This window comes from Stegodyphus dumicola, chromosome 12, assembly GCF_044657685.1.
Source record: "Stegodyphus dumicola isolate Sdum_Otavi_A_Nest chromosome 12, ASM4465768v1".
Lineage (NCBI taxonomy): Eukaryota > Metazoa > Arthropoda > Arachnida > Araneae > Eresidae > Stegodyphus > Stegodyphus dumicola.
The window spans coordinates 41,617,803-41,634,640 of record NC_140779.1 but is presented as its reverse complement, the minus strand read 5'-3'; the positions used below and the strand labels follow the sequence as shown (position 1 = coordinate 41,634,640).

The 16,838-nt window shown below is 29.2% G+C and overlaps 1 long non-coding RNA gene across 1 annotated transcript; it reads right to left on the bottom strand.

The window, feature by feature from the left end:
• Positions 1 to 721: 721 nt before the first annotated feature.
• On the bottom strand, positions 722 to 8,709 carry LOC146993548 (uncharacterized). The gene is made up of 3 exons (XR_015044330.1): positions 8,634 to 8,709; positions 6,078 to 6,277; positions 722 to 823 (listed from the first exon to the last, which is right to left on the bottom strand). It is a non-coding gene; the product is annotated as an uncharacterized LOC146993548 (long non-coding RNA).
• Between the last annotated feature and the right edge of the window lie 8,129 nt (positions 8,710 to 16,838).

Here is a 16,838-nt window from a genome sequence, read left to right as displayed (position 1 = left end):
TTTAAATGTATGCAAATTTTAAAAATAAATATTTTTTCTTGTGTTCTGTTTACAAGCAATTTAACTGTACTAAACAGTTCTCTGTTAAAATTACTTCTGTCCATGTAATTTTTTTATAAAGTTAGAAGGCGTATTTTGAAAGTTAATAAACAAATAAAATGACATATATCTTTCATAAATTCATTATTTTGCCATAAATTTGATTTATAAAATTAGTTCAGTGGATGGTCCAATCAATGGATAAGATTCTTAACAAGCAATTTTCAGTTAAAATATAATTATTGTCATAATTTAAAATTTGAAGCATTTATTGCAAAAGGTTTTAATTTAATTCAGCTACTAGAAATGCATTAAATTCCCAAAATCTATAAACTGATGGTTTTATATTATTTCATAAAATTTTAAAGCAAAATTAAAAGTATTAAAGGAAATGTAATGAAATTAATTTCCATATTGCATATTCATGTAATAAATTTCTCTTGTAGAATCAAACATTCAAATTCAATGAACTAATTATTTTCATATTCAGTAATACAATGTATAAGATACAATATTTGCTTAAGCTAAGTATCCTCTACCAATCCAAGTCTTCATGAAAGTTAAGAAACAAACTGAACAATTAATAACTTTAATTACAGTATTTTCGTACAAGCTAATACACAAATTTTTTATTCCATTGTTTACAAACTTCCTTCTGTTGTACATTTTCCTTTTTGTTTATGATACTTTTCTATAAATGAAACACTTTTCAACCAGTCTTTTATAATATGTTCAATAATACTGCAAGGTACCTCTCTGGTGGCCCGATTTTCTTTGAAAGCACCTAAAAGAATTTTTAAAAAAATATTTTTTAAACTAAATAATCAAGAAATAATAAATTTTCTCAAACTTTAATAAAAGCGATGCTGTTTCATCCTATGTGGTCGGTTTAATGTAAAATTATGTTATCTTGAAATAGTACTATTGAATAATGCTTCAATTTGAGATTTCGTCGTTAGAGTTGATTTTAAAAAAATCAAAATTTTAGATAAATTTCAATTTTTCAAAAATTAGATAAGTGCAAATTGAACTGTTATTTAGAAAACGGGAACTAAAAATATAATGGAATTAAGAAAAAGGATTTTTTAACAGATAATTTTTGGTTAAAGATTTTGAGGTTTGCAATACAAATACCTCATTTTTTGGCATTCTCAGATAGCATTATCAACAATAAAAAAATGAAATTTGTTTCCTTGCCAGAAAAAAAACGAAAATGGTTATTTAAACCATGAAATGCTGGTCTAGTTAAAATATTTGAAAAGAATGAAATGGTCATAAAATTATGAAGTATTACAAACAAAAAATGTCGAATTGTGTTTCTTTCAAGTAGCTATTTTCCCATTTAGTTTCTCTAGTGAACAAGGGTAACATGTGCTGCAAAAGATTTTCGATTCTGGAGATTCGTTTTTCCTATTTTCCTTTTATTTCGGCACCGCACTTAAAGGTTCATATGAGTTACAGTCATGGAGTAGAAAAAATTATTTCATTGAAGGGATGGCAACATATATGTTACGAACGAAAATAAGGAGCATGGATACTGTCACCTTGAAATGCTTATATTAAAATAAGACAATACAGTGCAACTATGATAAAAATTTAAGTACATGTGCATATGCATGTAAAGATAAACGTTTTACATATATATATATATACTCTTTTAAAATAATTTTACTTTAATTAAACTTAGGAGATAATATAATCAATTAATCAATATTGTTTAGGAAATAAATTATTATATATATATGTGTGTGTGTGTGTATATATACACACTATATAGGTATTTTAATACGAATGTTAAGGAAATTAAATAGAACTTTGACTCAGAAGCAAAAATATCCTACAATGACTCACTAAATATTTTAAAATTTATTATACATATAATAAGTATAAATATAAAATTGAGAAATTTGATTTGAAATATTATTTGCTATTTACATTTTGCATATATGAATACATTTCAGTAATCAGAATAACTTTTTATCCTAGTGTTTCATTCAAATTAAAATTTAATTTAATATGAGAGATTTACAATTAATTTAAAATCAAATTACAATGTAAATTCAATTTAATATTAGAGATTAGTGCATTGATTAGTTAGAATTGTGTCATTATATGTTGTTAAATGTGCTTTATTTGCATTAAATTTGCGCAGGTATCTAATTAAACGTGAAATAATCTTAACAAAAAGTGAAGTAGTATTTAGTCATGAAAATTTGTCAACGTAAATGGAGAAATGTGTAAGTGAGAAAAACGTTTAATATGTAATTCTATTCATTCCTACAAATATGTATTTAGGAATTTTGGCACCCTTGTTTTAAATCGAATAAAGCATTTTACTATAGACTTTTCTTTTTTTAGAGCAATAGACTTCAGGAAAGCCGAGTAGCCAAATTTTGGGGCAACAATTACATCTATTAATATAACAGTAGTGCTAAAGCTATTTCATGATTCATTTAATGAGTGCTTATGATTTTAAACCTGTGATGGAGAACAACTACAAGAAGCGCAACATAATACTTACATACTTACTCATTAGATTCTACTAAAATAGATCTGATCAATTTTAACCACAAAAAACTTTTAATAAGCAATGCCATATATATTAATATATATATATATATATATATAAATTGAAATAGAAATTGAAAAGCTAACAAGTAATTTGACGTAAGAGCTATTTGGTCTTAAAAAATTTTTTGCGCAAAATGCTGCAAAATTATGAAATAATAGGAAGAAATATTCTAGTGAGCTTGCTAAAAAGTTACCAAGAGCTGTGTCTCCATAAAATAGTTCAACGCAGTATTTTTTAAAATATTAACATGGAAGTAATTTTTAAAAAAATATTAACATGGAAAGGTGAAAAAACAGCCTACACGCGAAATAAAACTGTTAGAATCAACGTTGGAAAACATGTGAATGCACTAAAACTAATCTTATCGATGTGATATGTGAAAAGTTAACACATATAAAAAACAGATCGACGGATATATATAAATCTATACATATGTATATAATTAATAAATATAAAGTAAAAAATCAATATGGGTTATCCTAGAAATGACTGACGGTTTTTCAAAGTTTAAAAGTGAAATAGCAAACAAATTATAACACTTACTAAAATTAATTTTGTTAGAAGATTATTGGTCAAGAATTGTTTTTAGCACCAAACGTCGCCAACAAATTGAGCTTCAATTTCATATATCGTCAGTTATGTCAAAATGCTCTCGAAATGGTCGCCGTTTAAAGCAATCATTTTCGAGATTGAAATACAAAATTAACACGCTCTGTAATGTCACTATTTGAATTTAGTTAAATTCACTTGAAGAAAAATATACAATCCTTGAAAAAAATCATTGAAATTTTTTTGAATATGATTAGAATATGGTTAGAATATGATTTTTATGTATTTTGAAATCGCGATTTAGTCTCAAAGATCATGTTAAGTGAAATATTGGAAGTGAGGGTATTTTTTGATTTTAAAATTTTAATTTCCAAATGTACTTTTAAGCAATCGCTTTTGAACTTTCCTCTTCCTTGCATATATATATACATACAGAGAGACATGTGAATTCAAACAAATGGAGTTAATATAAACCTAAAATGATGAACTCTGTAACAATAAGTCACAAATCAAAAGAATGAATCAAAAACATGGAAAACAAAATTGGAGCAAAATTAAATCAATACATAAATAAAACAAAGTTCGCGTGAAATTTAAAGAATTAAAAAATATCTTCGGTCTTTGTCAAAGAGCAGCCGAAAGAAAATGGAATTATAAACAGAGAAATCAAATTATATCTGCATGAATTGTACAAGTAATCAAAGAGTCCTTTGAATTAAAAGACCAAAACCTTAATTCAAAATTAAAATTTTTCAAAAAATTTAAAACTGTTTAAAAATTATTTAATGATTATTTAAGGATACTCGAATATAACGAAGTGTACAAATGATATCTGCCTAAGGGAGGGAATGAATTCGTGGAGGAATTTCAAAAGAAAACTGGCTCGTATTCATGCTACTCATGGAAAAACCACGAAAACCAACTACGCAACAAAACCGTTCGTCTGGAATAGAAGCCAAGACGAACTCCCAGTCTTCGCTAGTGTTATACATTTAGCAACCGATGAGGCAAATTGAAATAATGATAAAAACTGCAAGTATCTGAAATCAGTATTTATCACGATATCACTTACTCCGACGTGACTCAAAATCGAATACATAAATGACAAAATAGACTAAACTCGCCTTTTGAAGTATTTTTTAACGCACTTTCTTTAGAAGATTTTGAAGAATAAGTGAAAGCATATTTATTAATTTTAAATTAAAAAGTTTTTAAAAATTAATAACTTGGAAAATAGGAATGACATAATGTACATGAAAAAAAAAAAAAAAAAAAAAAGACGCATGCGGAATTCAAAACCACAGAGAAGGCAAAGCTGGCCAAATTTTGAAAATATGGACTTAGTAAACTTATGAAATTCAAAAGAAGATTAATGAATTTAGATCGTGAAAAAATAGCTAATAAGCAAAGTTAATGCTGAGGAATTAAACATAGCGCTAAGTGTCTCTGAAATGAACATTCTTGAAAAATAAAAGTAAATGACTAAATAGCTAGTTAATTTTGACGTGATTCAAAATTAGTTACTCAATATATAAAAATATGAAAAAGTCAACACTTTTTTGAAAAGAGCAAATTTTGTTAATTTGAAAGTTAGAAACTTTTTATATAAAATGTACTATAAAAGTACTACTAAAGTACAAACTTTTTATAAAAAGAACTTTAAAAAGTACAGTGACATAAAGCACAAGTCACCAAGAAAAAGAAACTGTAGAATTCAAAAATCTTATAATAGACAAACGTTCATAATGTGAAATTGTTAAAATGCAAAATTTCAAAATAAAATTAAAATTTGATAAAGGAAAAAATAATCAGCAAGCAAAATTATTATAATGGAATTAAACATATAATTTCGATTTAATTATAAAAAAATAAAAACTGAAATAAATGATTAAAAACATCTTCTACTACTGTAATTAATATAACTAAGTAAAGAAGCTTAAGAAAGTGTAGTAAAATTTAATTTACTACCGCATGAGGAAAAATTAAAAGAGATTTCTTTTTATTTAGCTATAATTTAATTTAGTAGGAGGTAATTCTGTTTTGTTTCTTTTTGTATTTAATTTATCATACGAAGAATTCACATTCTGATACATGTATATTAATATATACATGTATCAGAATGTTAATGGCCTCTTTCGCTTCTGTTTTGGTGTTTCAAAGTCTGAACCTGAATCTAAAATTCAATGTCTTTAAAGCCGCTTTTGGACTTAAATTCAACTGTAGCATAATTAGCTACAAAAATGCATACATTTTTCATTAGATACAGTCTCATCTTTCAACTCAACAACATATTTATTGTTTAGAATCGTTAATCACTTTAACATTTCTTATAGAAAACTCAAATCTTATTATTGAAAATTATATTTTTATTCAGATTTGTAAATAAAATATATAGATAGGCGTTTTTTAATTAAATTTAAACACAGTGTTAACATTCTAGAGCCTGATTCATGACTTCACTCAATGGAATTGAATTTGACATTTATATGGATCCGCAGGCTAAAATCTCTCGTTCAGTCTTCCTTTGAGCATCCATTATTTTATATATGGGTAAGTTTTTAAAGAGGTTGTATTAAAATTCACAAACTAGCAAAGTATATTGAATATTGGAGTCTTACTATGAACCGTAATTAAGAATGTTAAGAATGTAGATATGATTTATTTCGGAGCGAAACTATTAAAACATAAGCTGACATAATATGAGCACAATTAATTAGAGAGAATAAGGATAAATAATATTTGTTTAGAAAAATTAAAGTATGCTTAATACATTTTCCTACGCATCAAAACATTTTTTTTAAATTTCACTGTTTCAATTCAGAAAACATATTATTTCAATTTTATGCTCTCGAAAAACTTCCTACCAATTAAATTAATATGGGAAAACAGACGTAAAAATCATTTGTAGAATACTTACAATATTCTCCCAGGATAACAATATAAAAATTCTCTCAGGATGTATCTGGTTCTCTGTGTTCCAGAATTGCTCTTTCCATGTGACTTCTTTCTTTATACGAAGGCCAGTTACATGTCCCTTTTTATCATCTGACACTCATTTGCTTGGACGACAGCCACTTCATCGGTCATTAGCAAATGTACAACGCTAAATGCCATTTTCTGTGAATGTAATGAAATAAATCCGTAAATGTTCTGAGACTGAATGGAAGCAATCTTACTTTATATGTAGTTAATTATCAACATTAAAAAGCTTGTCTTATACGAACTCAAACTTCCTGACATTCTGGGAAAATTCCTCCCTGACTTTCTGAATATATTTTGCATTTTCTATGGCAGTTTAAAATTTTCTAGGTGAGGGAAACTCTGTTAGCACACCTTATTAAAAACATAATGGATAACAAACATAATAATCCCTATATGCCACTAGCATATATATATACAGTTAACAGATTCCACTGATGTAGATTCTAAATTTATTGATAGTTCTGAAATTATAATGACACCTAAATTTAGAGAACTGAAAGGATGACTAAAATTCTTTTTGTTTATTAAATCTGTAAAAAAACAATTTCTTTTTCCGATGAATTTTCTAACAGATATTTGATTATTAGAACTGATTTGTCTATAAATAAACAACAATTATCACCAGTGTCAGCATATATCTTAAATTCTGAGAGTTGAAACGATATATTTTGCTAATTTCACTTATTGATTCCTTTTCTTCGTCAAAACGTGTTTGTTAAGCATATCTGCGTGCAAGCTGCTGCAAAGGTTTTGAAAGAGCACAAAGCATATTTTTCAGTTCCCCCAAAAAGTTCAAATGTTTTCAACAAAAAGTGTCAAGAGGCCCAAATACTTGAACATCATTTATTAAATGAATCAAAGATAGAACATTATACATTATTAAATAAATTATTAAATAAATATTTTCCCATGTAATCGAATACTGTGTTTAAAAGCTCTTAAATCATTTTCTGCAAATGCATCATTAGAGAAAGCAATATCTGAAGGCTTTATTAAAATAAAAATTTCCACATGTAGTAAAAGAAAGTTGTTGTACATAGCAGATGGTAAAATTGAATTCATAACAACAGGCCTAGTGTATAGAAGAAATAAAGAAACTTTGTTGCCTTCCAACTCTGTATTTCTTTAAGTATTCTAGGTTTACGACTAAATTTGCTTGGTACGTAATGTCTTAGACAAATGTGAGATGAAGATATTTCATTTACATCGCTCCAGTGCAGTTCCAGTTGATTTATTGAAAGTTAAAATTTTTACTTATTTATTTGTTTATTTATTTATTGCCGCTTTAGCTGGAGAACAAACTGAAATTTTGGCAATTTTTATTTATTATTATTTTTTTTATTTATTTATTATTATTTTAATTATTATTAATTATTATTATTTTTTTTAAAATAATAAAAAATGTCTATTTCATTGCTTGTGTAAATATAAGATATTTAATTCTCTTAGTGTTTTAATTTTTCTTTACAATTTAATGAAAACAGTACGTGCATAAAATACCTGTACTACATTTGAATAGTATAAAAATTGTATTTTTAAAGCCATAAACACAATCGTATATGCATGCAGATCATAGTTTCCAGCCTTGGAAAATCTTAAAAGACGGGAGATTTTCTTTAAAGACGGGTTTGCTCTAGAAAAATGAAAGGTTTTTCACTCTGCGAGGTTATACCATTTCAAAGAAATTCCAAACTCGCTTTGATTCAGTTTATGATGCATGATGGTTCAGGTTACTATAGTACTTGTAATTCAATTTTGATGTAAGATGCATTAGCATTTTATTAGATAGTCTAAAATTTATGCTCTTTACTAATTTCATTTTTTTTATTTCCTCGCTTTTTTATGCTGAGGAAATCTTCAGTAGTGAAGCAAAGCTTTTATTTATCAAAGTATTTTTAAATATACGATGCATGTGAAATTAATAATTAACATACATAATAACACTAGATAAAATTAGTAATATGCCAGGTTCTAAAGTAAACAAAATTAAACACGAAAATTAACTAATTAAACATTGCCTAAATCTTCACATAAAAATCTACTGATGTCTACAGCAGATCAAAACAACTCAGATTAAACGAAATCCGATAAGAAAAATTTATTAAGGTCAATAAAATTAATAAAAAATACAGTTTTGTGAAATAAAGTTTAACAAGAAAAATTATTATGAAAATCATTACAGGTGAACGAATACAATTCGCCTAATTAAAAATTTCATTATTTTGATAAATTTCGTTTTTTTGCTGAGAAAAATTTTCTTTAGTAAAGATTTAAATTTCGAGACATTAAAATCTCGAGATTTGGTAATTTACCTTGAGATGTGATGAAAAACCGGGACTGAGTTGAAAACTTGAGTTGGCAGCTATGATAAGTTTGAGATCAATATGATTATAGCATACACAATTTGGAAGATTTAGACATATACAAAACAATTATAGCAAACTTTCATTATTAAAAATATGATTAAAAATATGAAAATATGCATACTTACACTTTTAGTAGAGCGGGTAAAACAAAGACATCAATACTTCCCTTCGATCTGGAATAATTTTAGCGGTGTTCTTGATTAGAGCTGGAGCAAACCGCATGTATTCGTTACTGAGTAACGGGTAAATTGGTTGACTCGAAGTACCGATTCGGTACTCACAAATTCATTTCGTTACTCGCATCTGTCGTACGATGCGGTTTGTTCGAGTACGAATGATGCGGTTTCTATGCGAATACGAATGATGCGGTTGCTGTTCGAATACGAATGATACGGTGTCACAATGCGCTCATATTTTTCATAGATAATTTTGAATTTTTTTGGACATAGGGCAAACTCTTGTTTACATTATGTGTTTTAGTTGAAATACTATTTAGTTGTTGATATTTAAGAAAATGAGCAATTTTGATAGCGTGAAGCGTTATTTTGTAGTTGCTTTTTACTATTGCTATTTATGTTTGTAATTTGAAAATTTAGATGATTCATCTTCTTTTTTTTTTTTTTTTTTTTTTTTTCCTTGAGCGTGCCATAGTCAGAGTTTTATTGATTTGAAATATTTATATACTGCACTTAGGTATTGTTTATATAAGAATATGTAGGTTAATATAGGTTCTTTACTTCCTTGTATCAAATAAAATGGTAGTAATTATTGATTTCGAGAAAACTTTTGGGTATCATATTTTTTGGGTATCATATTTTAACGGAAATATCCGTTTTTGACGATTACGGAATCCATGTGAATTATTTTTTGGGCTGACGCCTGTACGTACGAACACAATGAAGGACTCTCTCTCTCTTTTTTTTTTTAACTTATTGTTAAATGTAATCCCATTTACTCTAAGCTGATACTTATGACTAATGATTATGACTCTAAGTTGATACTTGAAAGGGATTTTTTTCGTGATGTGTAAGTACGTATGTATGCATTTTGCATAACTCAAAAACGGTTAGTTATAGAACGTTGCAATTTTGTATATGGGTCCGTTATAACATCTAGATGTGCACCTCCCTTTTTATTGCAATCGGTAATACTACCAAACGTATATATGTGTATATATATCAAATAAATTATAATTAAATGTAAAGTACACACACACACATATATATATATATATATATATATATATATATTATATGTTGTATGAACTTATATATATATTATATATATATATAATAAAAGCCAAGTAAGGCGAAAATAAAAGCTTTGGCTTTTATTTTATTTAATTATCACTAAATAAGTTACTTGACTTTTATTTTCGCAATCATTGGTTGTAGTCAGGACTTAATTTTTAAAATTAGAAGTGCTGGAGCACTATGGAAGGCCATCAGGAAAGATGAATAAATAAATAAAAATAAATAAAATAACTATTACAATAATAAAATAATTAGCAACTAGTATATTAAAGGATTATTATTATAATTCAATAAAAATTTAAAGACAAATGAAAATTTAATTCTTAAATTAAAGATGAATAACTAAGTAATGAAATAAAATACCAAACATCGTCTTGTTTGGGGGCTGTGGATAAAATTGCAATTTAAGAACTAAGCCGAGCATTAGCTAAATTTAGGCTTTTGATGAGCAAATAATGTACTGTTTACCAGAGTATAGATAGAAATTTGGTTATATAGCCCATTCTTCTAAAACCACGTTTCGTAGCTGCCTTCCATCACCAATTCCCCCCTTTTTTTTTTTTTTTTTTTTTTTTTTTTTTTCGGTTTTGGTTTATTCGGTTACAGCAAAGCACACTAGGGCTATTGCCTACGGGGAGGGAGGCCTTCGTGTAGGATTTTTTAAAGGGAACTGACTCATATGCAAGTTACACACGGGGATAACAATGAAAACGCCCGTGCAGCTAGCCGTTAGCCGGGAATTGAACCCCAGACCGAACTATTAGTGCTCAGCGACTTTACCGCTCGAGCTTTGGTGGGCTCTTTTTTTCATTTCATTCGCTGTTTGAAAAACGGGTGTTCACTTTACAATAAAGTAATCACCTGTTTACTTCAATTAAAATGGGTTAGACGATGTGACTCTTCCTACTTTAAGCTCACTTAGCTTTTGATTTCTAATATCGATTCAATGTTTTCTGTAGACAAAGTATTCTGATTAGAATAATAGATTTCAAACATGTTCAAAAGGTGTGTATCTGAATATAATTAGGTTTTTATAACATAGGGCCCATTTTATTAGTTTCACATAGTTATAAAGCAATTGAACCACAGCATCGCTGTTTTGAAAGAAAGTAAAAATGTGAGAAATGTATAATGAACATTAATATACAAACTTTATTAAAAGTAGTCAACCTTTTAAAACGTGACCGTCTATGCTTTTAGAGGATTTTTGGAGCTCTGTGCATTTGCTCTGGCATCCTAAAAAAGTCATGTTCAATATCAACGTATGTTTATGTTCTCAAAAATACAGGTTTCTTTCAGAAAGCGACCTCTTAGAAGTCGTCAATAAATAATTCAGTGTAATTATTTTCTAATAGACCATAGAATAAATTTATTTTAACGTCAATTTAAAAATGGCTGCTTGTACTAAGAGTTAAGAGCAATAAGACTCTAATTTTTCTTTCGCAATTAGCTATCATGCCAACTGAATTGTTTTCTGCATAACCTTTATTGTGTATAATTGAAATATTTAGCTATGCATTCAACAAATATACAACAAATGTAAGACAAATCATTAAAAAAATTTTAATTTGGAACATTAATGATAATTTTTTTGTTATACATAAAATATTATTAATGAATGATGAATTTATATCATATTATATATAAATCAAAATTTAAACTCCTATTCCTTTATAATAAATTGAAGAAAAGCTATAAAGTGAATTAATTTTTAAAAACAAAACGAAAATTAAAAAAAAAAAAAAAAATTGTCATATACCTAGAATCTAAAAATGACGAATACTGAATTTTACGACTCATGTGTGTATGGGTGTATTTAATTATGGGAAGGCACACTATGGCTATCTGCCTAAGGGGGGATGCCTTCGTGGAGGACTTTCTAAGGGAAACTGGCTCGTATACACGTTACACATGGGGAAAACCACGAAAACACCCATGTAGCCGGACCGTTCGCGGGATTCGAACCTCGGGCTAAACTAGCAGTGTTCAGCGACTTTACCGCTCGGCCGCTGGTGGGCCGTTTTACAACTCATATAATAATAAATGCATATTCATATTGTAACAGAAATTTTGTTAGAAGTCTAGAATATGTATAGTTATTTGTGATCTTTTAAAACTGTCGTAACATGATGCATATTTATCATTATCGTGAACCAAAACAGTATGCTTTACATCCTTACAAATATACGTGATAGATTTTAATATTTATTTCTGCATATACTTACGTTTCCCAAAGACACGAAAACAAGTCAAACAGATTTTTGCTGTGTAACTCTGTTAGCTAGTGTAACATAATTTCGGATGTTACTGTAACATAATTTCGGACTCTATGAGCTTTCCAAAATTATTAGCAAAATAGTGGAAACGTCTTTACAAAGTGTTTTTATAAGCAAACAGCAGATGTACACTGAGCAGTGATCAACTGATATATTTCTTAAATGATTTGGTTTAGTTGATTATGACAAAACACACTGGGGCTATGTGCCTAAAAGGAAAAATGCCTTCGTAGAGCACTTTCTTAGGAAAGTTGGCTCGTATGGTACGTGGTAAGCTGGCTTGTAAGCTGGTACGGGAAAAAAACCACGAAACGCTTATGAAGCCAACCCGTTTGCCTGAGATCGAACTCAGGTCGGAACTACCAGTGTTCAGCGATTTTACCGCTCGACCGCTGGTGGGCCATTTTTTAAATGAATAAAGGTATACTCATAGCATTATGAAATATTTAGTGCTTCACTATTATCTCTAATAAAGTAACATAAAACTTTCCTTACCTTTTATAGATTTCTAAATTTCTTTTAAGTTCTTATTCTTACTTAACCTATACATTTGCAAATGTTTTTATCGATTTTATTGTTAAGTGTAAAAAGCAAGTTGATATTTATGATATAGCATTTCTTGTCTCAACAAATAACAGTCTCAACAAGGAGTTTTTGGAGAGGGGATGAATCTGGGAAATTTCACCCTTTCGTCATTAGCGGTTCTGATGAAGGGAATGGGAAAAGCAGCAAAAGAAATAACAAATAACGGACAAATAACGAAAGCTAATCTTTAATGCGGTCTCCCAGTTTCTGTATTTGTATTTGGGAAAGTTTTATGGTCATTATGAAAAAGTGAAAATTTGATATGGATTCCGCATGACTTCCTTCTACGACTATTTAAATTATGCTATTTTTTCTGCACTTCATTTAAACTTATTTCCTCGAATTATTCTAACTCAATTAAGCGATACCCGAAGGCAAGTTACAAATGGCATCAAACATTGCAAATTTTGAAACTAAATTTCCTGGTCAATCTTTGTCCTACGAGACTCAAACTTCTTGTATTTTTATTTTTTCATAACAAGTATAAAACTTTGCCAGATATAAATATAGAAACCAGAAGACGACATTAAAAGTTAGATTTCATAATTTGTCCAAAATTAATTCTTTTTTAAATTTGACATTGACAAAATATGAATATTTTCGTCATTTAAAATACTTCTGTATTTTTGTTGCACCGTATTTAAACTTGCTTCCTCGAGTTATTGACATTAAATTACATTAATTCCATTATCTATCGGAAAATAATTATAGCAAATCATCTATTTACGACATCTCTAAGAGGTCACCTTTTAAGAGATCTCTATTTTTGGGAACATAAACAAACATTGGTAGTGAACATAATCTTTTTAAGACCACCACATGTAAAATCCTCTAAAAGCATGAATGGTTGCATTTAATGAGGACCCATTACTTTTAATAAGGAATGTAACATTAAGCTTAATTATACATGTTTTTGATGTGTGTGCCAAAATAGTGATAACGTACTTCTGTTGCTTTAGAAATGTGTGAAATTAAAAAAAATGGATACTATACAACAAAAATGTTATTATATTCAGATACACACCTTTTGAACATGTCTGAAATTCATTATTCTGCTCAACATAATTTGTCTGCATAAAATATTAAATAATATTAAACAATCAAAAGCTAAGTCGAAGTAGAAACAGTCATCTCTTCTAAACCATTTTAATTCAAGTAAACAGACGTTCGCCTTATCGTAAAGTAAACACCTATTTTTCAAACAGCGGATGAAACGGGAATGAGGGAATTGGTGGGGGAAGGCAGCGAACGAAATAACACTTTTTCGAGCTGGGGATGAAATGAGAAAGGACGAAACGATACTAAGCCAATAAGACAAGATCTGGTATTTTACTTTATTATTTAATTAGTCATCATAAATCTAAAAATTATTTTAATTTTTATTTGTTTTTACATTTTTATTAAATTGTACTTATAAGTATTTTATATTTCAGTTGCTAATTATTATGTTACTTTGATTATTCATTATTTTAATCACTATTTTTTATTATTTTAATTATTAAGTTTTTTAATAAGTAATTTTTTTGTTATTTTAATTACTAATTAATGTTATTATTGTAATATTTATTTTTTTCTTTCTTTATTTTTTATTTTATTTTTTCCTGTTTTCCTGACAGCCTTCCGTAGGCCCTTCTGACTTTAGAAACTAAGCCCTGACAGCAATAGAAAAATTAATAATGAATCCAGTGCACCAAAAAATAATAGCCAAAATAAAGTGAATTATTTCTACCCAAAAATGCGACGCAAAACTCCCTATCGCAGCACTACCCAGTTCCCGCGGGGTAGAATAGCTCCCGTGATTCAATGCAATGCGACGTTTCAAGGCCCTTTTTGGGGCCGTAGACCGATAAAATAGGCTCAGGATAACGATCGATTTTACCGAAAGTAACGAGTACGATAGTAACGAGTACTGGTTCACCGAGTAACGAATACATACGGGTACACAATTTCTCGTTACTTCTACAGCACTATTCTTGATGACCTCAAGCCCCGGTCTTTCGAATCGTTATTCTTTAAGAATGACTGAGGTCAGAGTCAGCCGGACGTCAGTAATTTCAGGATTTGATTGGTTACATACGTTTTTTGGACCGCAGGCCATACTTTGAGGGAGAGTACTTTGAGGGAAAAAAAGTGATTTCGTCCTTGAGAGAAGTAGTGCTGTGGGACAACATATGGAGAAGCGGAAAGAGCTCCAGCCTAAAGTCTACTGTGTGCAGATCCATAAGTCAAGTGTTATGATAAAAAAGTAAACGTACAAAAAACATTTTGTTTTGATTAATCCATCGACCAAAAATTAAAATTGTTTTACTAGGCACTTTACAATTTACAACACATTCACTGCAGAGACGTTTTGGCTTTTATAGTGTTTTTATACGGTAATAGTATAATAGTTAGTCAAAAACGGAGGTGTTAATTTTAAAATTTTTCATTAAGTCGAGAATTTAACTAGCAGCTTTCCTTGCAAGTGATGTAAGTTCCACACATTGCAAAAGTTACTTTAATTTCAAAATTTAATCAGATAATTATGGCAGAAAACCAACATATTTTCGTATTCTCGTCGACATCAACAAATGTTTTTATAATTTTAGAAAAATTATCATAGAAAAATCAACGTACCATAGCACGACTATGATGAAATATTTTATATCTGATAGTAAACAAAAGTTGGTTAAAAAGTATATTCGAATATTTTGAAATTTGTCCAATATATCTGGAAATTAAGCTGATCTTCATGATTGGAAGGTAGTAGGAAATTTAAATCTATTAACACAGAAATATTAGAGTTTCCTTTTCCGAGTTTAATTTAATTTATTTATTTATTGGGCATGTTCGTGTGTGTTTTTGAATTCTGCATCTGAATGCTTCACGAGAAAGCATCCTTTTTCTTAGCTTTCTTTTTAAATGCATTGTGAAATATTAAAAAGCATACATCTTTATTTATTACATATTAATGATATTTAAAGAAACATTAGTATTTCAAAGAATCCATAAATGCACATACGTATTTGATTTATATATATTAAACTATTCTTAAGAGACATTTATTAATATCATACTTAAACATACAAAAAAAAGATACCCTTCATGAACATACACTGTCCATGTGACACGTTTTAATGTGCTCTAACTACGTAAACTTTTATACTTTGTTGTCGTTGTCGTGTCCATATTACATGGAACAATGGTTGCCAGAGCTTATTCTGAAGAGAGGTTGGACTTCTATTTTCCACCCCAAATTTTGAGAGAGAGCATCCCGGGGATATCCCACTCCTCTCCCCTTCCACTAATCCCCACGAAATGACTTTCGGGTCGCCGCATATTTAGAGTGCCGCCATGCCGCACCGACACTATACATTTACAAACGTTCATGTCTTCTCCGAGATTCGAACCCGGGACCTTCGGTATCGTAGTAGGCTTCCCTAACCACTATACCGTCTATGAGACACTTTTATACTGTCTTTACATGTAATGGAAACTGTTAATACCGGTAATTGACGTGCGATTATACGGATAAAAGGTGTAACAGATAGGCATAATTCAGAACGTTCTTGTAAAACGTTACTGACACCACCGTGAATAACGCCTGCTTTACATTTTCGGAACATGATCCTGTTATTTGTGTCATTGGTTACTATTTTTGAGTCGATTATATAAGTAACAGAATAGCAGGATCAGTTACGGTATCGTAGCATCATTAGGTTAAATCGATCCAGGAAACATGAAACACGTGAGGAAAAGAAGTCTTATATACTTTCTCTTTTAAGGGTGACTAGGTATGAGGTGGCTCAGTCGAAAAATCCTGGTAGTGACGAATTGTTGTCTACCATCTTTTATTTCGGGCGTCCCTTGTAAAGCTTTTTAGAACTCACGAAACAAGAAATCCGCAGTACTCTCACCAGGATTCGAATTCCGAATCCTCCGAATACGTATTAGCTTGCTTGCAATTACACTACGGTGGTATGCGGAAAGAAGGGACACTTTCCATAGCTAAATAGAATAGAAGCATAGTAAAAGAACTCTTCAAATGCGGCACTTCCTTCCTGTAAATTGCGATTTCTAATTGCAAACCTTTCTGCTGAATTATTTTATTAACTTTATTGCAATGAAAATAAGTATTAGACCAGATCGTAAGAGATAAATAAAATCTAAACACTGCAATTTATTTAACTAGATGTCTCACAGAAACATATGGAATTTCTTTTAAAATTTTCCTTAA